This window comes from Triticum dicoccoides, chromosome 2A (assembly GCF_002162155.2).
Source record: "Triticum dicoccoides isolate Atlit2015 ecotype Zavitan chromosome 2A, WEW_v2.0, whole genome shotgun sequence".
Taxonomy (NCBI): Eukaryota; Viridiplantae; Streptophyta; class Magnoliopsida; order Poales; family Poaceae; genus Triticum; species Triticum dicoccoides.
Genome location: NC_041382.1, coordinates 555519136 through 555544142, shown reverse-complemented (window position 1 = coordinate 555544142; position 25007 = coordinate 555519136). Strand labels below are relative to the sequence as shown.

The following is a 25007-nucleotide window of genomic DNA, read 5'->3' as shown; positions in this document are numbered from 1 at the left end:
GATAGTAAAGAATGCTCAATTTTTGGGGGAATTTTGGGAATGACAGAAATATAGGTTGCTTCACAACCTAGAACAAAAATTAACACACGGACATGACACATAGGCAAAACTGATGAGGTAGCGCTTTGTCATAGTAATAAGTACCAATGCATCCACGTTCACAACCTCATGACCATTTATATTGAAACCATTAACGGTCGCGCAAGGGTCGAGTGAGGAGCTATGCCACGTGGGCGTTAGGGACGGGCGAGGAAGAAAAACAGATAGCTGGAAAAAAAAAAGATCAGCCAGATAACACCTCCCCTGTTTTCTCTTCCCCACGAAGCAACCTCTGCTCCTCTCCTCGTTTCTCACCTCCGCCTCTTCCTCCGGGGGCGGCTGCAGAGGGATGGGGGCCAAGGGGGCAAGCAGGATGGATGGCCGGTTGATTTCTTTGCCGGATCTCCCAGCTAGGGTTGCCGCCGCCGCCGCCCTCACCCGCGCTCGTGCCCTCTTCAACTCCGGCTGCGAGCTCCACCCCCTCCAGCGGTCCAGCCTTCGGAGCACACGGGTGCGGATCAAAGGCAGTGGTGGACGGGCTTGTGAAGGAGCCGCAGGAGGCGCTGGACGCGGACATCCAGGCCGCATCATGAAGGAGCGGGAGATGCAGAGCTACATCAGGACCGCGAGCGCGAGGTCGCCGGGTTAGTCCTCGTCAATTTGGAATCTACAGGACTTTCCACAAGTTCTGCTGTTAAGGTTAGCCCTCCTCAATTTGGAATTTTGAATTTAGACTCCTAGACTTTGATTTGTTCTTTAAGTTTCTGATCTTGCGATTCAATACACGAAAACAAGGATTCACAGAAGCAAAAAGCCCGATTGGAGTAGAGGAATTAGTTTTTGCAATAAGCGTGATTGGAGTAGATGATTTTGTGTATGCAAGGCAAGGCAAGCCAATAGGCAGAGCTCCCATCTAGCCAGGGGAAGGAGACACACGCATCATCACAGTTGGGGACGGGGTGTATCAACAAACGCATGATCAACTCGCACCTAGCCGAAAGCACACGAAGGTAGCAGGTCACACCAGCCCGTACACAAGGTGCCGGGCTTGCTGTAGTCTTGACAAAGGCATGTACGTGGAGATCGGCTTGGTTGATAGCTACTGTTGTCTCAACAGATCTCTCTTAACTGGGTGGTAGCCTTTGATTATCAGTCTATGACAAAAGTTCACGACAAGCTACTGAAGAAATCAATCGACCTTCCTCTGTTGGCTAGCTTTGGCTAGATTTGCATGTGTTCTTGCTCATGGAGAAATTGATCTAGGGCTATAAAACAAACATATATAGTGTGGAAGTACACGAATAAACACTTGCGATTGGAACAAGGAAGGTGCTGGCCACAAGGTTGATGAACGAGAATACAGAGATTTCTTGACTGGTCGAATTCATCTTGATTTCCTAAAGTGAACCAGAATAGTGCATCTTTTGGCAGTACTTTAGAATACTTAAACAGAGATAGATATTACCTTCAAGATGTACTGTAGAGTTGTGGGATTTGTAACGTGTTAAGTTGTACAGATTTGACATGCAAACTACTCAAAACTTGGTTATAGCTCTGTATATCATGGATCCTTGGCAACTATATGTGCTTTTTGTTCACGTTGTGTTGATTTATACTAGGATTTTGTTCAGGTTGTATTACATTGATTGTAAGTCAGAAATGTACTAAGTAGTTACATCGCAATAAGCATGGGCTTATTGGTTTTCATTCTACCTTCTCAATATTTGTTACTGTTAACAGTACCACCATAATCAGTGGCTGCGTTCATGGGCATATTCACCGGCACGGCGTACCGCTATAGCTGACAGAAAGTGTGCTTTCTCAGCATGAAGATAATAGAATGGGAAGGTATGATCTTCATGGGCCTTAGTGGTACTATCATATTATGACAACTGCTGCAAAGTTCATATAATGATCCTTGTTTCAGACTCAGATCAAAGGAACAAGCTGATCAATAGGTTTCAGCCATGGCTATCCTCTCTTGCAATTTTGTGATGTCAGGTTTTAGCCACATTTTTTTCGATTATTTTCTCAGAATTCTCATAAGCATCCTCCTTGAATATGTAGGAATATTGCGTCAAGAAGAACGATCGGGTAGAGCTTATCACGGCAAGCTACAGGTCGTACCTAGCAGACAAGCATTGTCTCATGAAAGTTTACTTTTTGTAGATGTACAAATTGATGTAGAAAAGGTGAATTTAATTTCATCTATACATGACCAATTGCTTGCTGTACATTTGACTAAATAAAGCAATAAATCAGACCATAAGTAAAGTACTTAATAATTAAGTGGATAGTGTATGTCTGGTGAACCTAGATATATGTATGGACAATAAAGAGACAAGGTATTTCAAAATTTATTTTCATGCTTATATACACAACAACTATAGCATAAATACGGTTGAAGCTTTACTGCAATATTAAGCTGTAACATATATGTGTGGTGAATCAAGATTGAGCACCTCATTATTTTTCTTAGATTAGGACGATACAATTTCTTTAATCCATTGAGTTCCTTGTATTGCATATTGTAAAAATTATTTTTCATGCATATATATACGACAACTGCAGTGTAAATACGGTTGAAGCTATGTGCTGTCATATTAAATTCTAACATATATGTGTGGTAAATATAGATTGAGCATCCCATTCATTTGCGGGATACGTTCTCCTTAGTCCATTGAGTTACCTCTATTGCATATTTTAAAAATGGCTTCTTTACTCGGCTAGATCATTTGAACATGCCAAGTCCAGTGATGGTAGCTTTACTCAGTCTGAATATTGCTATAGCTTAGTAGGTTCTTCCAAGAATTTCTTTTGTGTTGCCTCTCTTTCAAGACACGCACGCACGCGCGCGCGCGTTCCGTGGTTAATTTTGTAGAGGGTAAAAAGTTGAGGACTTATTGTTATGTCTAATTGTTGACGGAAGTGCTCGATTGTCTTGTAAGCTAGAATTCTTATGGTTTCTTTCTTACTGGGCTTGTTTTGTTTTATTTTCCGAAAACCCCGTGATTTTATCGTAATCCCAAATTGCCGAGGTGGATAAGAATAAGGAGAATCCAAGCCTAATTCTTATATAGTTGTAATGCACCATATATACATTGAAGTAGTATTTATGTATTTCCTGATGAATCCATGTATTATCACACTCTGAAAACCATAAATATTTGATGCAGCAAATATGTAGTTCCCCCAGGTGGCCTGACATAGCTCAGTTTATAATGAAAGTCATCGAACAGAAGAACCAGTCCTCTCTCTCTCTCTCTCTCTCTCCAACAAATGACCTACTTTTTTTGGTTAATCAGTCTGAATTTTTTTGTACAATCATTCCTCATAGGAGGTAGCAAGCATGTCATAACGCATTCTGATGCTTCCGGGCCAAAGTTAATGGGCTTTACAGATTTCTTTCCTCACTTTTGTCTGTCGAGCAGTTCAAGGTACCACCTATGTATCTCACATATTTGTGTATTCTATCTTTAGTAGAGCTGTTGCGTTGGTCTGCTTGTAACATTCAGTCTTTGATCACTACCACCTATGTATCTCACATATTTATGCCTTCTATCTTCAGTAGAGCTGCTGAGTTGGTCTGCTTGTAACATTCAGTCTTTCATCCCTGTGTTTTAATAGTTCAAATTGACATCTGGAATCATTACCAAAAGATGAATGACTAAAAGTTGATCAATCTCAGCGAGACACTTGAGGAAGATCAACTTATGATGGATCAAGAAGTATTGTGTTTCTGATCATGCACTATTCTCTTTTCTGAAACATTGAAGGTTCCTGTTATGTTTATCAACATCATGGCTCCTGTTCATTTGCTGTGTTGACTTGCATCTCTTTTCTCAGTCCAATGGTTTGTTGTTGCATGCCACCTGTCTGTAGATGAATATACATTTCTGCACATTCATTATGCTATGATATGGACATATGATTTGATAGTACTTGTATTAAGATGTGAGATGAATATCCATTGTCAGTTTATTTCTACTACATGTCAATGTACTCATGCTGTCTTTCCAGGTTTCCGATGCTAAAATTAGATTTACTATGTTTGCCAATTGAAAGTTTACATGTATTTCAATTGTTGTTGTATCATCTGGGCTGCTTGTCTTCTCGCTAAACTGAGTCTATTGTCATATAGTCACGTTAACAAACACGGCTACGACAACTTGATTAGTGCGCACAATCCTGCCTTAAGAGGCGCCACCAGGTGGCGCCCCAGCCACTAGTCAGGTAGAAATAAGGTCATTGGCGCCTCTTGTCTGCTTTGTGACCATTTGGTGTAAGCAATTTCAGGGTTTGAGCCCTTCCAAGCGAAATGGCCGTGAATTTACGACCAGTTCAGCTGGGGTCACTAAGAGAAGGTCATAAGTTGACATATTTCTTGTAGTGGCCGCGGGGTGGCGTGGGGCAGTGTGGACGACGACCGGTCCACGGTTTTCATTTAAGAAGGATCGCGACCCCTCACCTGGGCGGATGACAGCGGGGCCGCCCGCACATGCGCATTGATGTGGGCGGGTGGAAGGTAGGTGACCGCCTGCCACGCGGCCCGGACGCGGACGAGGCGCACGTCCGTTTGGTGTCCGCCGCGACCCAAACCCGACGCAAGTTTGCGCTCGAAATGGGTCGGCACGGACACAAAACGGACCAGATGGGTCCGGGCCGTCACGCGCTGGGCCGCCTCGTTTGTCTGTCTGGATAGAATGGGATCGCGCGGTGTAGTTGGCCTAAACAAGATTTCTTTCGGCCCCACCTTACATGATTTCTTCCATCCAAGATACTACCAGTACGCTACAAGCCTACCGCCAGGCTACACCCACTGCACAGATGCTCTCCAGGAAAAGCCGCAGTGCGACTTGTCACACCGCCGGCTTTGGCCGCCCATGCTTCGACAGAGACCTCGCCCGTGCCCAGGATTCGTGTGACCTCCAACACGGCCGGAAATCTCCATGGCCGGGAGTCTTCAAATCTCACCGCACGCACCTCACGTCCTCACCGGACCGCGGCGCCGAGTGACGAACCGACAGCAGCGCATCACGCCAGTCGCCCGGCCCAGGGTCGGCTTCCACCCTTTCAACGGCGGAATGATGGGCGCGTCGCGTACGGCCGCACGTAGTGGGACGATGAGCTATCGCCTATCGGCGGTGCTAGTCTAGGTTCATAGCGGGGCATGAGACAGGTGCACGTAGTGGCACACGCTCCACCCAGGTCACCGTCTCACTCAGCCAACCCTGCTAAAGAGAAGACGAGACGTATATCCATGCGCGTGCGCATCATGTTTTAGTAATCTCGCTCACCCAATCAACAAACTAAGAGCAGACATGATGTAAATTCAGAGAACCATTGCATCAATGCAGTATCTTTTTTTCTGCATAGTCTGTAGGATTTTTCTATCCAAAGTAGTTGCTATCTGTCAACCAGCAGTTGCAAGATAGAGCCGTGATCTTGAACACCCGTACAAGTTTCTGCTAGCGCCTCAATTTGTCGACACTTCCTGAATCAGGGTTGCCTTTACCAGCTGGGCTTTCCTTTTTTTTTTGTGAAGGCGCGAGCTAAATTTTACAAGAATATAATAAATTTGCAAGAAATCATTTCAAAAAAATTGCAAGAAAAGAATTGCTAACAACGTATGAGTGGCGCGTAAGTTTCAAACAAAAAAGTCTCGATCACACGGGTGCGCAAAGTGCTCACTGTGGTGCCGAACAACGGTGACTCGTGTGCGCAACTCAAAGTTCAAATAAGAGCCCGCAACTAACGAGTGACTGAAAGTCTGAGACACACTTTGCATGACCCCAAGCCACTCGCGTCGTAGTCTGGGTCTAGCCAAACCCAAAAGATAGCACCGTGATGTGATCAGCAGGCTAAGCTTGCGGTCAGAACGCGACAGCCATGAGCCATGTTGTGCTGGTAATGGAGCATGCACGATCAAACACCACCATAAGCCAATTTTATACGCAAGTTATATATGATGGACATGCTTGTACTATACTCTCTCCGGAAGTCCAGATTGTAGTCTTGTCGTCATAATTAGTAATAATATTTTACGTTGAACCTTAGGGCATCTATAGCAGATCCCTAAAACCTATATTTGAGGAGGGAAATAAGTTTTAGGGAGTTAAGCACTAGTTAACAGATTCTCTAATATCTTGGTCTCCCTCTGTCGGTCAAGAGGCTGAATCAGATCCACTTTCAACCACTTGAGGATAAGATTGCTGCCCAACTTGCCCCTGGGATGGGAAAACATGTTGCTTCACCTGGAAGGGTTGTGTTGGTTATATCTGTCCTTACTGCCATTGCCATTTACTACATGACGGCGTTGAATCTTTCGGTCGAAGTTTTGAACAAGATTGATGCTCTAAGGCGGGCTTACCTTTGGGCGGGGTGCGACAAGGTCACTGGAGACAAATGCAAGATTAACTGGGATAAAGTGTGCAGATCCAAGCTCCAGGGAGGCCTTGGTATCTTAAATCTGAAAAAGTTTGCCACTGCCCTCCGTATTCGATGGTTGTGGTTTGAATGGATGGATCCGATGAAGCCTTGGGTGGGGTCGGGGAACCCATGTGACAGTGCTGACCGCGACATCTTTGCGGCTGCTACCAAAGTGGATATTAGTGATGGCCTTCGTGCTTCTTTCTGGGAGCCTGCCTGGCTTGGGGGCTGAGGCCCAAAGGTATTGCTCCCCGCATATTCTTGTTGTCTAGAAGAAAGAACTGCTCGGTCCAAAATGCGATACACAATGACTTTTGGGTCTCCCAAATTAACATCAGTGCGGGCATCTCCGTTCATCATCTAACTGAGTTCGTCAATCTATGGGAAAAGCTCTCCCCCATTCATCTCAACCCGGAGAGAATGGATACCATCTCCTGGAAGCTAACGAATGATGGCCAATACTCCGCTGCATCGGCATATGAGGTCCAGTTCAGGAGCTTAGTTGACACGGAACTCGTGCAAACGGTCTGGAAGAATTGGGCTCATCCAAAATGCAAGTTTTTCGCTTGGCTTGTCATCAACAACAGGGTTTGGCCGGCAGGCCGGCTGCAGCGACAGGGATGGCCTAATTGCAAGCTTTGCCCCATTTGTAAACAAGTCCAAGAATCAGCGGGACACCTTCTCTTTCAATGCAGATACACAGCTAGATTTGGGCTTTGATCAAGGTTTGGCTTGGCCTTCATGACGTGAACCTCGTGGAGTGGGGTCACATGAATTCCGTTAAAGATTGATGGAGCCTCAACGCGACCAGGAAGACGCAGTCCAGAAAGCCACTCATCTCCCTCATGCTACTCGTTTCGTGGGAAATTTGGAAGGAACGGAACGTAAGGGTCTTCCGCAACTTGGCGGTGCCGGTTGGTGTTATTGTTGCTAGGATCAAAGAAGAGTGTAATCTGTGGTGTCTCGCTGGAGCGAAGCATTTGTGTAATTCAATGCCGCGAGATTGATGCTTTGTAATTCGGCCGTTGGCCACAAACTCTAAACCTTCTTTCTTATCCAATGAAAATGGCAAATCTTTTGCCAAGTTTCAAAAAAAAAACTTTACTAAAAAAATGACACTCCCTAAAAATCATCCTCACATGACCATATTTGGTCGAGAGTGCATCCCTCGACTAAAAGTAGGAGACGGATGGGCAGCCCGCGCGACACGCCGATGCCGTCCCACCTTCTACTCCGTCGCCGACGCCAGATTTTCCTAGATTTGTCGTCGCCACCGCTACTGTCACAAATGCCATATCTTCCACCGGCGAGCCCCAATGTGGCCAAAACTGGAGGCATGTGATGGTGCGAAAGCGGATGCTACCCCACGTGCGAGTCCGCAGCGGTCGACGGCACTGGAATGGTCGTTCTCGATGGTCATCTCGCCACGTTCCCTACGCTCCCGTCGGCTCGGCTCAAGCCCGCCACCGAGTTGTACGCACACGGGCGAGTCATCTTGATGCAGCAACGGCTCTGTCGCTAATGTTGCCCCAATTCCGACACTGGTGCTGCTTTGCAGCTAGAAGTATTCGCTTGTTCAAAAAACATCGAACACACACAAAAAATAAATCCCAAGAGAGACTTCTTTGCTTGTGGTGGCCAAAAAAAGCAAGCTATAACCCAAATCCCTTTTTATGTTTGCAATTAGATATAGATCGTTTCTCAAAAAAATTCACACACGCAGGAAGGTCACAGGCTCACAGCTGCAGCACGTGGATATGGGTCCATCTCATAATGGTTTATGTAAGCCAACGGCTTGACTATTTTACTTTCCATCACTGAGAGGGAAGCTAGGTGATGCGTTGCTAGATGCACAGGAGAAGAAAGACCAAATTATTGCGACGCAAGCTGAAATCCACGAGAAGCAAGACGAAACCCAAGAGATGCAAGCCAAAATCAAGTCGATGCAAGGCTAAAGAGGAAAATTTAAGAAGCTTCACGTTGAGTCATACCGGCTATCATGATTTGGTTCTTAATCCCTGGATTATTTGCAGCTCTTTTTGGTGGGGGCTATAGCACTAATGATAGCCTTGGTTTAGGTGACGATGAGTAGAACTATCCTAGTGTGTATGATTTTCCGTATATACGATATTAATGTCTAGAAGTTATCGACTGATGCTATAATTAGTTAAAATATGTGTTTGAAATAAATTTGTGTTAAAATATATATGTTCAAATTTTTAGGGACCTAAATTATAAGGGATCTGCTAACCATGAAACATTGATTTCCTAAAAAAAGGTAAATTAGGATAGAGAGCACTTTTGGCACTTTAGTATAGGGAATCTGCTAGAGATTCCCTTAGTGTTCCACTTGACCATGTCGCCTTGGTAAAGTAAATAACTCCTTTTTCTCTCTCAAGTAATACCTCCTTGAATGCATATGCTAGAGCTATTCGTCTTATGGTAAACCGGCCACATATTGAGATTACTTATCCCACCGCCATTCCATGAAAACTAACGAATGTGTTGTTTTGTTTGTAACTAAGGCGGCCTTTAGTTAGCCAAATTTCAAGGTTAAGAATGTTTGATCAATTTAGAAGGGTGTTTGGTTCAAGTCTCACCTTATGCAAGATGTCTTTTCCCACACTAGAGCCCCATATCACATACACTCAAAAAGTACGAAAATATTTTCTTAGACTTGTCAAGTTGTGGCTCTTGTGACAAAAAAATATGTGGCAAAATGTGACATTGCAAAGCCTAGAATCAAACAATCTCTAAAAACTGTAAAAAAAAGTGCACCTACAGTTCCTATATTTCTTAATGGCTTACTCTATATCTTCTAATCCCATCATAAATACATGATGAGCAAAACTAACCCCCCCCTTTATTTCTACTTGGACGAAGTCCAACACATCTCGCCATCGATGGCTGCCGCCACACCACCCATCGCTACCTCCCACATTTTCCTGCGTCCCTTGTCTTTTGAGGGAGGCGGCAGACACCATGTTAGATAATAATGAGAAATAAACAAGACACGAGAGCACACGGATTTTTACGTGAAAACCCTTGCGGGAGAAAACCACGGACGCACGGCGCAATCATTATGATGAAGGAGTATTACAAGCACGAGACGATAGGCCGTCTGAAGTGCGACTACATGGGGTATATATGAGGGCAATACATGAGAGTCCTTGGAGGACAAGTAAACGAGTTGTACTCGTACGCGTCGGTACCAACGCAAAGGCCCACACCGTATGTACTACGTCTAGTCCAATACGGTAGAATTTGGATCACAATTTAACAATCTCCACCTTGAGCCAAATTCCCTCCAGTAGTCGAACAAAGTGAATAACTCCATCCAAATCAGCGTAAACACCTTGTGCGTCAAAAGTCCATAGGACTAGTGAGAAATACCAACTAAGCCTGAGCAAAGCTCAAACTTATTGGTCGGAACTGGCTTTGTCATCATATCAGCAGAATTATCATGAGTACTTATCTTGCATACCTTCAAATCGCCTTCAGCAACAAAATCTCGAGTATAATGAAATCTGACATCAATGTGCTTTGTCCTCTCATGATACATTGGATTCTTTGTAAGATATATGACACTTTGACTATCAGAAAATACGGTAGGGCAAGATAAATCTCCACAAAGCTCAGTGTATAAACCTCTCAACCAGATAGCTTCTTTGCATGCCTCAGAAATAGCCATATACTCGGCATCAGTAGTGGAACAAGCCACAATAGATTGCAAAGTTGCTCTCCAACTCACTGCACAACCACCAATGGTGAAAACATAACCTGTGAGCGATCTTCTCTTATCCAAATCACCAGCAAAATCGGAATCAAGAAAACCAACAAGTCCATCTTCAGTTTTCCCAAACTGTAAATAAGCATTAGAAGTACCCCATAGGTATCTGAAAATCCACTGAACTGCTCTTCAATGCTCTTTTCCAGGATTAGCCATGTATCTACTGACAACACTCAATGCATATGATAAATCCGGATGAGAAAAAACCATGGCATACATAAGTGAACCAACTGCACTTGAATAGGGAACTCTAGACATGTACTCAATATCTTCATCTGACTTAGGACATAAAGATGATGATAATTTGAAGTGTGCGGCTAACGGAGTACTTACTGGCTTGGCATTATGCATATTAAAGCAACGAAGAACTTTATCAATATATCCCTTCTGACTTAGATATACTTTTCCAGACGGTCTATCTCTGGATATTTACATGCCAAGTATTTTCTTTGCCGCACCAAAATCCTTCATCTCAAATTCATTACTCAATTGCTTCTTTAGTTCATTAATCTCTGACATGCTCTTAGCAGCAATTAACATATCATCAACATAAAGGAGCAAATAAATAGCTGAACCATTGACAATTTTCAAATAAACACAACTATCATAATTAGACCTTTTGAAACCTTGAGAGAACATAAAGGTGTCAAATCTCTTGTACCACTGTCTAGGGGATTGCTTCAATCCATACAGAGATTTCTTTAACTTACAGACAAGCTTTTCTTTTTCAGGAATAACAAAACCTTCTGGTTGTTCCATATAAATATCCTATTCTAATTCTCCAGGTAAGAATGCAGTTTAACATCCAATTGTTCAAGCTCAAAATTATGCATGGCAACAATACTGAGTAAAGTGTGAATAGAGCTATGCTTCACAACAGGAGAAATGACTTCGTTATAGTCAATACCTGGAATCTGGCTATAACCTTTAGCAACTAACCTTGCTTTATACCTTGTCTCATCATTATAGGAGAAACACCTTCTTTCCTCTTGAAAACCCACTTTCAACGAATAGGTTTCTTCTCTCTAGGCAATCTTACTAAATCCCAAGTGCCATTCTTTTCAAGTGATTCCATCTCATCATGCATAGCGGTCATCCACTTATTACTATCACCAGAAATAATAGTCTCGCAATATGAAGAAGGTTCAGCATTACCTTCAATTTCTTCTATAACAGATAAAGCAAAAGAAACAATATTGCACTCTTCAATTAACCTGTCAGGTTTATTAATACCCCGTCTAATTCTGTCACGTGCGAGATTCCAACTGGGCGGAACAATAGGCTGATTTGGAGTGGGAGTGACATTATCATCATTAACGACGAGTTCATCATGTGCATCAACAATTTCATTACCAGATGTATCACCTGAATCAATAACATGCTCCACCTGAACAGTAGGCTCCTGAACAATAGGCTGTTGTTCACTCTCAACGGGAACATTAGTAGATGAAACATCATGTAACATAGCAGATTCATTAAAGATGACATTTCTGCTAATAACAACCTTCTGGGTTTCAGGATTCCACAATTTAAAACCTTTAACACCAGACTTATAACCAAGAAAGATGCACTTAACAGCCCTAGGCTCCAATTTTCCATTATCAACATGAGCGTAAGCAGTGCAACCAAAAACTCTCAACTGTGAATAATCAGCAGGTAAACCAGACCATACCTCAATTGGAGTTTTCTTATTAAGAGCAATAGATGGGGAACAGTTGATGAGATAACAAGCAGTGGAAGCGGCCTCAGCCCAAAAACGCCTATGCAAACCAGCATTGGACAACATGCAACGGGCTCTAAAAATAATGGTCCTGTTCATACGCTCAGCAACACCGTTTTGTTGAGGAGTATAAGGAACGGTGTAATGTCTGACAATGCCTCCAGACTTGCAATAATTCTTGGATTTCTTAGAACAGAATTCCATACGATTATCAGTGCGAAGTATTTTTACCTTCTTTTCTGTTTGATTTTCAATCATAATCTTCCAATCCTTAAATGCTGAGAATGCTTCATATTTATGCTTCAAGAAATAAGGCAAAACTTTTCTCGAATAATCATCAATAATAGTCAGCATGTAACTAGCACCACCTAGTGACTTCTTGCGAGATGGTCCCCATAAATCAGAATGAACATAATCAAGAATACCTTCAGTTGTATGAGTCGAAGTGTTGAACTTCACCCTCTTGTGCTTGCCGGAGATACAATGCTCACAAAATTTCAACTTACCAGGTTCATATCCATCAAGAAGACCTCTCTTATTTAACTCTGCCAAACCAAGTTCACTCATATGTCCAAGACGCATATGCCAAAGGTTAGCAGCAGCACAATCAGAATTCTTTGAAATAACTGGAGTAGCGTTAACTGAAATGGTAGAACCACGAAGGTAATAAAGACCATTGGTCAAACTCAAATCACCTTTCATCACAATAAAGGAACCTTTGATGACTTTCAAAACACTATCTTCACCTGAATACTTGTACCCCTTTGCATCAAGGGCACTCATAGAAATAAGATTTCTCTTCATCTTCGGAATATACCGGACATCTGTCAAAGTTCTGATTATGCCATCAAACATCTTGATTTGAATGGAACCTATGCCTTCAATCTTGCATGGTGAATTATCAAAACCCAAAACGGAACCAGCAGAGTAGTGGAATCAAAAGTATTAAACCAATCTTTATGTGGACACATATGAAAAGTGCATGCGGTGTCAAGTACCCACTCATCATTGGTCTTAGCACATCCAGCAATAACAACAAGAGCATCATCGGAACTATCATCACGAGCAACGTTAGCAGAATTTTCACCTTGTTTGTTACCTTTCCTCTTTTCTTTATTCCGCAACTTGAAACACTCTAAGATGTCATGCCCGTCTCTCTTGCAATATCTGCAATATTTCTTGTCTCTGGATTGCGATCGACCCCTGTGGCCATTCTTACTTTTGCCTCTGTTTCCATTATTGGAGTTCTTCTCCTTTGTCCTGCCATGAACAGATAATCCCTCGGCTTGGGATGAACTCGAACCATCATGAGGCACTATTAATTTCATCTTCTCCTTAGACTTCAAAGCTTCATAAACTTCATGAAGCGTGAGAGTATCACGACTGTATAATATGGTGTCTCTAAAATTGGTTAAGAACTTGGCAGTGAACAAAGTAACATTAAAGCAGTATCTTCCTCTTCATACTTAACCTCCATTGCAGCTAGATCAGATATGATCTCTTTAAATTTTGAAATATGATTCAAAACATTACCTCCCTCGGGTAACCTGTGCAAGCATAATTTTTGCTTCAGATGCATCTTGCTGGTGAGATCTTTAGTCATGCAAATCTCTTCCAGCTTTAACCATAGAGCGGCGGCAGTTTTCTCGCTCAAAACTTCCTGCAAAATATTACTATGCAAATGGAGTTGAATTTTTGACAAAGCCTTACGATCAATTCTTTTCTCCTCATCAGTATAGTCCTCAATTCGGTTCTTTCCAAAAATATCCAGTGCTTCATCATAGTCGGTCTGTGCCAATAATGCCCGCATCCTGACTTGCCATAGGGTAAACCTTGTGTCACGGTCCAGCGGCGGAAGATCGTACTTCATGGAAGCCATGATTCGATTAAATCTGCATTCACAAAGTAGTATAAGCCGGTAGAAAATTCTTGATAGAATTAATATGCAGATCAAACGGAAATAGGATAAATAGCACCTGGTAGTACTGGGCAGTGGACGTAGCAATCGAAGAAAAAAGCAACTGTAGCTCCAGGTGATGTAGTACTGGCCAATTCACGTACAGTGTACCAGTAGTACTCCAAACTAGCAATTTCCTTGGAACTTGTGCCTTCAAGTGGAGACGCAACAATGTAGCTTGCGAATTGAACTTGCTCTTGGAGTCTCGGGAGTTCCGCTGGGTACGTGGAGGCGTTGAGCAGCAGCGGTAAATCACCTCGTGACTTGGAGCGTGTACCCGATTGATTTCGGACACAACCGGGCAGCAGACAACCTGGTCGAACTCGGCGACACAGCAGCAGTGCAGCAGCGGAAAGTTAGATTTCGACTACGATCGCGTGCGGCGGCGCACGCAATCCTAATCTCTGGTCTCAAATCTTGTATATGAACCTCAGCTTTGTGTACCACTTTTTAGATAATAACGAGAAATAAACGAGACACGAGAGCACACAGATTTTTACATGGAAACCCTTGCGGGAGAAAACCACGGACGCACGAAGGCGCAATCACTATGATGGAGGAGTATTACAAGCATGAGACGACAGGCCGTCTAAAGTGCGACTACATGGGGTATATATGAGGGCAATACATGAGAGTTCTTGGAGGACAAGTAAACGAGTTGTACTCGTACGTGTCGGTACCAACGCAAAGTCCCACACCATATGTACTACGTCTAGTCCAATACGGTAGAATTTGGATCATAATTTAACACACCATTCCATCCAGCCCTAGTCTGGATTGGTGGAGGAGGCGAACGACTAAGGAGTCAGTGCTGGTGGTGGCCACGTCGGCGGTGACGTTTTCAGTTTTAGGGATCCATTGTAATCTATTTTTGTGTTTTTGGGGTGCATTGTGCAATTTTTCAAGGACCCTTTTATAAATTTAATTGATACAAATGGGCCTCATGTCTAACATAATACTCAAATAATGATGCTGGCCATTTTTATGGCATGTCAGCGTTGATAGGTGGGCCTAATATGTTAGAATTGTCACTAGAAATAAGATAAATGCACGATCAATGTTTATTGACAAACTTAATAAGGAACTAGCAGATTTTTGTTGCATCCAAGAAATGTGAGAGCAAACCACAATTTCAACTTGAAATGTGATTGTTTTTTGCAATTCACTTGCTGGTCACCCTTGGTGCTAGTAAGCCCTTAATTGACTTCCTGATATAGTGATATCATACTTTCTTGCGTCATCATTTGATAGTAACAATTGCTAAAACTAATGACAAATAGTCAGGCTTGTTTAGATTCCTAAGTTGGCAGGCACCCACGAATTCGGCTTGCCATGGTCAAACACAAACCATGGCTTGCCGGATCCACTAGTGCCTAGCAAATTTTAACTTTTCCGAGGGAGTGTCCTTTTTTTGGGGACTGGGCATCCCTATTACCAGCCTTCCTCATAAATTTGGCAAGTGAATAAACTCTTGTCATGAGTAAAACACATTTAGCATGAAAGATATTGACTACACACACTGCTCCATGAGTTGTATAGGCAAACAAAATAGAAGTTTATTTCAATGTTTAGAGGTGGCACACGCAAATTTACTTGAAATGACAATGAAATAGCATCTATATGTAGGTATGGTGGACACTTTATGGCATAAACTTGTTTCAAGGATTGGATGCACAAGAAGTATTTCCACTTTAGTACAAGAAATCCTAGCAAAAGACTGGGGCAACCACTTTACTAAGCAGAAAAACCACAATCATGCATTCTCTAATAGTAACATTATTGACAAAATATAGTCATGATGATAACCTACAAACTAGAACACCACCAAGGCTGAATTTGGAATTTATCAAACATGTGTAAATATGTGCCAAGTCAATCATTCGTCCTATACTGGAAGATATGTATCACCACAACATGATAGGTTCAACTTAATAAATTAATGTTCATCATCATTATAATATAACTCCCTTACTTGATTAAAGATATGTACTATCATAGTCTCACTTCTACTTTAACAGTTTAAGTGGAGGATGCATGTTTACTTCTCAATGTACATAAAAAAATGAAGAAGATGATATTAAATCCATTCATAAGTTTTACTCTAAGGAGATAAGCGAACAATATTAAACAGTAAACTACTCCAAAAGATATAAGTGAAGGACAAACTGTAGTTAAATAAATAAGTAGCTATTAAAAGAATCTATCCAAATAAAAAAAATCAGATATAAGGATTGTATCAAATAGCAAACAAACCAAAAATACGCTCCAAGCAAAACACATATTATGTGAAGAATAAAAATATAGCTTCAAGTGAGGTATACCTATAGTGTTGAAGACAAAAAAGGGGATGCCTTCCGGGGCATCCCCAAGCTTAGATGCTTGAGTCTTTCTTAACTAATGACTTAGGGTACCTTGGGAACCCCCAAGATTAGGGTCTTGCTGCTCATTATTCTCCTTATATCGTCATCTCACCCAAAACATAAAAACTTCTTTCACACAAAACTTAACGAAACCTCATGAGATAGGTTAGTATAATAAAAACAAATTATTCACTCATGTAGTGTCAAGACAAGATTCATAATCATTACTAATTTATGTATATTCTATTCTATCATTTCCACAATTTATATTTGTAAGTGCATCTAGTTCCCCTTAGTGATTTTGGTGTATTGAAGACTTATAGGTTAAGGGACTAATGCGTTTGTGAGTGTACACAAGACTATAAGTCTATGAGGAGTTTGATATTGACAGAGAAAGTTGACCCCTAAAAATGAATGTCTTCAACTGAAGACCTTGGATTTCTGAAGACTTTCTAAAGACTTTGAAAGTGAAGAAATTGGTGTGACCGTGAAGACTTGATATTCATGCAAGGAACATGAAGCGTGAAGACTTTTGTTTTCGTAGTTTCATTTTCTATTTCTTGAGTTATATGAAACACCGTACTATTAAAGGGGGTCGAGGTAAAACTAAGGAAAGGTTTCTAGGTGATGCTCATCTCAAAATCCAACACCTACCAATCCCTTCGATTGAAGCCATTGGAAATCTAATACAGTTCAGTCAATTTCTTCAGTGACAGAGACGAAGATCTTCGGGTCTCTGAGGAATTTGTCCTGACTGAGGAGTTAGGAATTCGCCGGTGCGGATTGCCTACAAGTGAGGAACATGATAGCCCTGAGGAATTTGAACCTCAAATTTCCGACCGTTGCTGTGCTATGCGCAAGCTGTCCCAAAATATCTTATCCACCTAACGGTCATATCATTGAAGGGAAATTATGTATTATCATGTCGGGCTACTCCCTAGGCTATAAATAGCCGCCCCCTATAACCACTAGCTGGTTGGCTGCTCCGCGAGAAACTGACACTTTTCATTGAGAGCATCCCATCCTCCGAGGACTTTGAGCGAAAATCATCAAGAGAGGAAAAACCCAAACCCCAAACCAAACACCTACAAACCCAAAGTGATTGAGCATCACTAAAGAGATTGTTCCTGTGTGGAACCGACGCTTGTTACCTTTGAGGACTGTGCATCCTCCAGACGGTTAGGTGTCATGGTCTAGAGCATCCAAGAGGAAATTGTGGATCGCCGGGTGGCCGAGTTTGTGAAGGTTTGGAAATCACCAGAAGACTTACCACGAGTGATTGGACAAGGTCTGTGTGACCTTAGTTCAAGGAGAATACGGTGAGGACTATGTGTCCGGGACTGTGTGTACTCAGGTTTAAATACCTAGCCGCTCTAACCAGACGTACAACTGTCACAGCAGTTGGAACTGGTCTACCAAATATTTGTCTTCACCGAGCTATCTGGTTCTATTTCTTCAACCCTTTCATTTCTTCATTACTGTGTTGTGTACCTGTTCATATCTGTTTTGAAGACTTTGACTGAAGACATTCTCAATTTTCTCAGTTCAATTTCTCCAGTCTGTTTGTCTTCATTCTGTTTTATCCCGTGCTTACGCTTTCTGTACTCTGTGTTTGTTTTCTATTCATCATGATGTCCATGCTTATGTTATGTCATGTCTGCATCTGAGTACTTATTCCACTACAAGTAGTTCTTCTCTTAGGAATTTCCTCACCCTGAAATTCCTTAGTGAAGAATTCATAAAAATCGCCTATTCACCCCCCTCTAGTCGACTTAACGCACTTTCAATTGGTATCAGAGCAAGGTACTCCCTTGTTCTATGTGATTTTGGTTTAACCGCCTGGAGTTTCAATTATGTCGACCGCAGGAATGAAGACAGTGACATGCCCCATCTTTGACGGTCATGATTATCCCAAGTGGAAGGCCATGATGAAGAAGCGCCTCATGGCGATGAACAGTGAACTTTGGACCGTCACTGAGATTGGTCTTACTGACTTATGCAAGATGGCGGAGGCTGATGATATTCAGAAGTACACTCTACTTAACCTCACGACGAAAGACATCATCTGCTACGGCTTGTCGCAAAATCAGTTCAGGAACGTTATGCATCTCTACCATGCGAAGCTCATATGGGACCGTCTATCTGAGATCTATGAAGGTCATCGAACTCATCATGATCCCTGGTTTGGGGAATTCATGGAATCGCGAAAGGCTATGACCTTCAATCTGGAATCATCATCCTCTTCACCATGCCTTATGGCAAAAGGTGCCAAGGTAACTGAATGCTATCTATCTGAGTCCAGTGATGATGAATCTGGTGATGAATTTGGAACCAGCTATACCAAACTTTCTTCCCTTGCCACTAAACAACAAAGAGTTTTGGAAAAAGTTCAAAACATGCTGGATGAGAGCGATGATATGTTGGGTGAAGAAATGAATCAGCCGAAAGCTTTGGCTGAAAGTCTTCAGAGACTTCAGACTAAGTTTGATAATTTTCAGAGTCATCATAACACTCTCTTATCTGATAATGAGAAGCTTTCTTATGAATTTCTTCAAAGAAAGCAAGATCTTGGGAAGTTAAGAGTGAGTTATGAAGATCTTCAGAAGGAGCGTGATTCATTACTTGCTCAACAAATCAACGCTACTCAGGAAGAATTTATTCCTCCATGTTTGACGTGCATTGAACGTGAATCTGCTAATTCTTCACCTGAAAGTTCAAATGCGTCTATTGCTGCAAATTCTTCACCTGACTATGCTGCCACTAATTCCTCATCTGAGGATGCTGCTTGTATCAGTGACCATGCAGGGCTGAAGGAATTGTATGTGACAGGCATGTACAAAAGCCTCAAAGGGCATCAGGCTCTTTGTGATGTGCTTAAGAAGCAGATCCTCAACAGGAACCCTAGAAAAGAGGGTATTGCCTTTGAGAGGAAACTCAATGCTGATGGGACCTACTGGAAGCCTGAGCAGTATCCCAAAACCTCATGGGTTGCTTCAAAGGGACCTTCAGTGGATCCATCTACTTTATCTGGCTTTACATGTGAATCTTCTATTCCTCTGATGAGTCATTTGACTCCAACTATAAGCTGTTCAAAAATCAGAATGGTGAAGTATTTGCTAGATATGTTGGCACTAACTGCAGGAATGGTCCTCCTATGAAGAAAATCTGGGTTCCCAAAAGGTGCCTTGAAAGTCTTGAGGTGAATGTCATCATGACACCACCTATGAAGAATAGGAACCCCAGATCAAATTCTTCATATGGACCAAAGTCTTCACATGGATCAAAGTCCTCACATGAATATCATCATGCTAACACTTCTATTTCGCAGGGAAATACTAAGGATTATGGATATGTGCATTATTCTTCAAACCATTATGTTCATAGATCCTCGAAGAATTTCTCTGCTTACTCATATGCTTACCCTAACCCCTCTTATGTGAAACGAAGTGGATGGGCATCTATGCCACCTTTCTCTTATGGAGCTCGCAGAATGATGAACTTTCTACCACTCCTCCAGATGTGGGTGGTGAAGAAAAAAAAACTAATCTCTTTATGCAGGGTCAGGTCTCCAGACGAACATAAACGTCTGAAGAATTTAATATGGTTGTTGTCTTTGGCAAGTATCGTTGTGTTGTAATCATGCACTACAAAAAAAGACTCATACGTGACATTTTGGGCCGAACGAATTTTTTTCTATCATTCTTATGACACTTCTATGACAATAATTGTGATAAAACCCGGTATCATCATAGATGTGGTGGGGTCCTACTTCTATGACAAAAAATCATGACAGAAAATGGGCTTTTCGTCCTGGGCGGGCCGGAGACGCAGCTGCATGACATTCTTTGGGCCGTCCATGATGAAAAAAATTGTGGTAGAAGCGAGGGCGAGGAAAATATCGGGGAGTTCCCGGTTACGGTGGGTGGTCGGGGCCGAGGGATGCGCGTTTCTCTCGTACGTACATGTGTGTGTGCAAGGCGTTGGGCTCTAACTGAACCCGAGCGATTACACTGTAGGCTACGTGTTACTGAACCCGAGCGATCGATCGATCCCTTGATGTTAACTGAACCCGAGTGTGATTCCTTTGCTACTGCTGCTAACTGAAGCCAATCGATGCTGCCTCTGGATGAATAGTGAGCGTTGTTGAGGGAGTTTGGATGAACATTTCCCGGTGGGGGGTTGGATGAACAGGACCCCGTGGTAGTAGAGGCAGTTGCCGCTGGATGAACAGTACCCCGGTCGATCGAGCCGGTGGATGAACAAGACCCCGTGGAGGGCTGGATGAATAGGGCCCCGTGGGGGGCTGGATGAACAGGACCCCGTGGAGGGCTTGATGAACAAGACCCCGTGGAGGGATGCTTGAACAGTAGCCGGTGGAGGGCTGGATGAACAGTAGCTTGTGGAGGGGTGGTTGAACAGGACCCCATGGAGAGGGCTAGTTGAACAGTAGCCGGTGGAGGAGCGCGCGGTGGAGGCTCGATGAACAGTCGCAGGTGGAGGCTGGAGGAGGTCAACAGTGGATGAACAGTAGCCCATGGAGGCTAGAGGAGGTCGGCGGTGGAGACGAACAATATCCCGTGGAGTCCCGTTTTGCGGTACGCCACACCCCTCCCGATGAACAGGACCCCTATTTCGACCGTAGCGCTCCAACACAAATCCGTTTCTTCCGTTTTGCGGTACGCCACACCCCTCCCGATCAACAGGACCCCTTTTCCACCATAGGAGGTCCGTTTCCTCCGTTTTGCGGTATGCCAGACCCCTCCCAATGAACAGGATCCCGTTTCCACCTTGGCCGGTCGAATACAAGGCCGTTTCCTCCTTTCTGTGGTACATCAGGCCTCGTTTCCATCGCTAGTTCTGTCCAAGCCGGTTGGTTCCCGATGAACACGACGATGACGTAGTTTCTCCGTTCCGACCCAGCCATGTACTAGAGCCCTGGCCGTACGTATGCGCGAGTAGGCGTTCGAGACCCCCCCGTATGTACGTATGTGGCCATATTTTCTTTCTTGCACCCTGGCCGCTATACGTAAGTGTACATGATGCTACATGCGCGCCTCTACTATGACATGTGTGCGCCTCTACTACAACACGTGCCCTTCCTTGCACGGCCACGGTTCATCGCTGCAGCCTGCAGACAGACCGACCGTATGTACGTACACGTTCGCGACTAGAATGACAACACTACGTATGCTTCGACGAGGTGGGTCCTGACTGTCAGGCAGTTCCTTGCGTGCGAAGATGTAGCTGGTGGGTCCCAGCAGTCAGGGGGGAATCATTTCTTTTTGCGAAATACGGTGGCCCATCCGGTGGGTCCCTACTTGTTGGGGAACGTAGTAATTTCAAAAAAATTCCTACGCACACGCAAGATCATGGTGATGCAAAGCAACGAGGGGGAGAGTCTGATCTACATACCCTTGTAGATCGCAACGGAAGCGTTGACACAACGTAGAGGAAGTAGTCGTACGTCTTCTTCCCGATCAGACCGATCCAAGCACTGTTACTCCGGCACCTCCGAGTTCTTAGCACACGTACAGCTCGATGACGATCCCCGGGCTCCGATCCAGCAAAGCTTCGGGGAGGAGTTCCGTCAGCACGACGGCGTGGTGACGATCTTGATGTTCTACCGACGCAGGGCTTCGCCTAAGCACTACAACGATATGATCGAGGTGGAATATGGTGGCAGGGGGCACTGCACACGGCTAAGGAAAAATCTCAAGGATCAACTTGTGTGTCTATGGGGTGCCCCTTGCCTCAGTATATAAAGGATGGAGGAGGAGGAGGCCGGCCAAGGCCATTGGTGCGGCCAGGATGGGAGTCCTACTAGGACTCCAAGTCCTAGTAGGAGTCCATCAAGAGGGGAGGAAGGGAGAAGGAAGTGGAGGAGTAGGAAAGGTGGCCGGCCCCCTTTTCCCTAGTCCAATTCGGACTAGACGGGAGGGGGGGCGCAGCAGGCCTTTTCTCCTCTTCCCACTAAAGCCCATCAAGGCCCAATACTTCTCCCAGCGAATTCCCGTAACTCTCCGGTACTCCGAAAAATATCCGAATCACTCGGAACCTTTCCGAAGTCCGAATATAGTCGTTCAATATATCGATCTTTACGTCTAGACCATTTCGAGACTCCTCGTCATGTCCCCGATCTCATCCGGGACTCCGAACTCCTTCGGTACATCAAAACTCATAAACTCATAATATAACTGTCATCGAAACCTTAAGCGTGCGGACCCTACGGGTTCGAGAACAATGTAGACATGACCGAGACATGTCTCCGGTCAATAACCAATAGCGGGACCTGGATGCCCATATTGGCTCCTACATATTCTACGAAGATCTTTATCGGTCAGACCGCATAACAACATACGTTGTTCCCTTTGTCATCGGTATGTTACTTGCCCGAGATTCGATCGTCGGTATCCAATACCTAGTTCAATCTCGTTACTGGCAAGTCTCTTTACTCGTTCCGTAATACATCATCTCGCAACTAACTCATTAGTTGCAATGCTTGCAAGGCTTATGTGATGTGCATTACCGAGAGGGCCCAGAGATACCTCTCCGACAATCGGAGTGACAAATCCTAATCTCGAAATACGCCAACCCAACATCTACCTTTGGAGACACCTGTAATGCTCCTTTATAACCACCCAGTTACGTTGTGACGTTTGGTAGCACCCAAAGTGTTCCTCCGGCAAACGGGAGTTGCATAATCTCATAGTCATAGGAACATGTATAAGTCATGAAGAAAGCAATAGCAACATACTAAACGATCGGGTGCTAAGCTAATGGAATGGGTCATGTCAATCAGATCATTCAACTAATGATGTGACCTCGTTAATCAAATAACAACTCTTTGTCTATGGTTAGGAAACATAACCATCTTTGATCAACGAGCTAGTCAAGTAGAGGCATACTAGTGACACTCTGTTTGTCTATGTATTCACACATGTATTATGTTTCCAGTTAATACAATTCTAGCATGAATAATAAACATTTATCATGAAATAAGGAAATAAATAATAACTTTATTATTGCCTCTAGGGCATATTTCCTTCAGTCTCCCACTTGCACTAGAGTCAATAATCTAGATCACATCACCATGTGATTAACATCGATAGTTCACATCATCATGTGATTAACACCCATAGTTCACATCGCCATGTGACCAACACCCAAAGGGTTTACTAGATTCAGTAATCTAGTTCACATCGCTATGTGATTAACACCCAAGGAGTACTAAGGTGTGATCATGTTTTGCTTGTGAGAGAATCTTAGTCAACGGGTCTGCCACATTCAGATCTGCATGTATTTTTGCAAATTTCTATGTCAACAGTGCTCTGCATGGAGCTACTCTAGCTAATTGCTCCCACTTTCAATATGTATCTAGACTGAGACTTAGAGTCATCTAGATTAGTGTCAAACTTGCATCGGCGTAACCCTTTATGACGAACCTTTTTCCACTTCCATAATCGAGAAACATATCCTTATTCCACTAAGGATAATTTTGACCGCTGTCCAGTGATCTACTCCTAGATCACTATTGCACTCCCTTGCCAAGCTCAGTGGTAGGGCATACAATAGATCTGGTATACAGCATGGCATACTTTATAGAACCTATGACTGAGGCATAGGGAATGACTTTCATTCTCTTTCTATCTTCTGCCGTGGTCGGGCTTTGAGTCTTACTCAACTTCACGCCTTGTTACACAGGCAAGAACTCTTTCTTTGACTGTTCCATTTTGAACTACTTCAAAATCTTGTCAAGGTATGTACTCATTGAAAAAACTTATCAAGCGTCTTGATCTATCTCTATAGATCTTGAAGCTCAATATGTAAGCAGCTTCACCGAAGTCTTTCTTTGAAAAACTCCTTTCAAACACTCCTTTTATGCTTTACAGAATAATTCTACATTATTTCCGATCAACAATATGTCATTCACATATACTTATCAGAAATGCTGTAGTGCTCCCACTCACTTTCTCGTAAATACAGGCTTCACCGCAAGTCTGTATAAAACTATATGCTTTGATCAACTCATCAAAGCGTATATTCCAACTCCAAGATGCTTGCACCAGTCCACAGATGGATCGCTGGAGTTTGCACATTTTGTTAGCACCTTTCGGATTGACAAAACCTTCTGGTTGCATCGTATACAACTCTTCTTTAGTAAATCCATTAAGGAATGCAGTTTCGTTTATCCATTTGCCAGATTCATAAAACGCGGCAATTGCTAACATGATTCGGACAGACTTAAGCATAGATACGAGTGAGAAACTCTCATCGTAGTCAACACCTTGAACTTGTCGAAAACCTTTTGCGACAATTCTAGCTTTGTAGATAGTAACACTACTATCAGCGTCCGTCTTCCTCTTGAAGATCCATTTATTCTCAATTGCTTGCCGATCATCGGGCAAGTCAACCAAAGTCCATACTTTGTTCTCATACATGGATCCCATCTCAGATTTCATGGCTTCAAGCCACTTTGCGGAATCTGGGCTCACCATCGCTTCTTCATAGTTCGTAGGTTCATCATGATCAAATAGCATGACTTCCAGAAAAGGATTACCGTACCACTCTGGCGCGGATCTTACTCTGGTTGATCTACGAGGTTCAGTAGTATCTTGTTCTGAAGTTTCATGATCATCATCATTAGCTTCCTCACTAACTGGTGTAGGTGTCAAAGAAAGAGATTTCTGTGATGTACTACTTTCCAATAAGGGA

At 43.2% G+C, this 25007-nt stretch overlaps 1 long non-coding RNA gene across 3 annotated transcripts; it reads left to right on the top strand.

Annotated features, from left to right (window-relative positions):
• Positions 1–291: 291 nt before the first annotated feature.
• On the top strand, positions 292–4029 carry LOC119355343. 3 transcript variants are annotated; one of them, XR_005171573.1, is made up of 3 exons: positions 292–738; positions 1780–2159; positions 3216–4029. It is a non-coding gene; the product is annotated as an uncharacterized LOC119355343 (long non-coding RNA). The 3 variants fall into 3 exon arrangements; XR_005171572.1 differs by having other exon boundaries at positions 1780–3476; positions 3667–4029; XR_005171571.1 differs by having other exon boundaries at positions 1780–4029.
• Positions 4030–25007: the final 20978 nt, after the last annotated feature.